At 53.1% G+C, this 1180-nt stretch overlaps 2 protein-coding genes across 2 annotated transcripts in view; one reads left to right on the top strand and one right to left on the bottom strand.

Annotated features, from left to right (window-relative positions):
• The window catches only part of LOC101858374 (guanine nucleotide exchange factor subunit RIC1), a 91351-nt gene that overhangs the window by 34434 nt on the left and 55737 nt on the right, over positions 1–1180 (bottom strand). The gene's annotated exons all lie outside the window — the stretch shown is intronic.
• Positions 1–1180, top strand: part of LOC106013636 (chitinase-3-like protein 1) — a gene marked incomplete in the record, with an annotated part of 6906 nt that overhangs the window by 3814 nt on the left and 1912 nt on the right.

Raw genomic sequence — 1180 nt, 5'->3', positions numbered from 1 at the left:
TCTCTTTTTTCACACACACACACACAAACACACACACTCTCCTGTGTCTCTCTCCCTTTCACACACACACACATAAAACACACACCCACGCTCCCCCCCTACCCTGTGGCGTATTAGCGTCAAACCCACCCCACCCCTTCCCCAAAATCCAGCAAACAATACCACTCTTTGGCACCCCCCCGCCCTCACCCTAGGAGCTGCGAGCTGGCTTTGAAGCAGAAGCCTCCAAGACGGGTCAGCCACGCCTCCTTGTCAGCGCTGGGGTACGCACGGAAACCAAAGCCATCATCGACAGAGTCTACGACATCCCGTCCATCTCCGCCCACCTCGACTTCATCAACCTCATGTCCTACTACTTCCGCGGCAACTGGGAGAGGCAGACGGTTCACCACAGCCGGCTCTACGCGGGGCAGCACGGCACGGGGGCCAACCGGAACCGGACAGTGGACTGGGCGGCCAGGTACTGGCACGAGCAGGTGAGGGGGATGAGATGATACGCCATTGTGAAATGTTGAAGTGATACGTCACGTGATAGCTGAGGTGATACGTCACGTGATATGCGAGGTAAAATGTCACGTTGAGATGATATTATGTCACGTGGCAGATGAGGTGAGTAAATGTGTACTGGGCCACAATGCACTGGCACTCACAGGTGGGGTGACACATCATGTGCCAGTTGAAGTGATACGTCAGATGACAGGTGCGGAGAAAAGTGAGGTGAGGTGAGACTGGGCCGCCAGGAACTGGCACTCATGGGTGGAGTGATATGTCAGGTGACAGTTGAGGTGATATGTCACGTGACAGAAGAGGTGAAGGTGAGATGATGCTGGGCCACCAGGTACCAGAACTCATGGGGTGGGGTGATACATCACATGACAGGTGAAATAAAGGGTGAAATGTCATGTGAGGTAAGGTGATGTGAGTCACTGTGGACAGGGTAGACAACAAGTACTGGCACTATGGTCGGACGAAAGGGTCAGCCTTTTTAAATTTCTTTTTTAAACTTACGTGTCATTTTAAGGCCCCCATTTACACAATATAGGTTCCTTGGGAGGTGGGCTTCCGACTCTGTCAGTCAGGGCCGACCCAGGCTGAGAAGGGTCCAACATTGCAGCAGAAAGACCGACATACTCGAAAACAATTTCTCCTCACTACAAGAATGTGTCTACCTACCCCCCCC

Source organism: Aplysia californica, unplaced genomic scaffold (assembly GCF_000002075.1).
Source record: "Aplysia californica isolate F4 #8 unplaced genomic scaffold, AplCal3.0 scaffold01073, whole genome shotgun sequence".
NCBI lineage: Eukaryota > Metazoa > Mollusca > Gastropoda > Aplysiida > Aplysiidae > Aplysia > Aplysia californica.
Note: the sequence above shows the minus strand (reverse complement) of the source record. Positions and strands in the feature narration are given on the sequence as shown.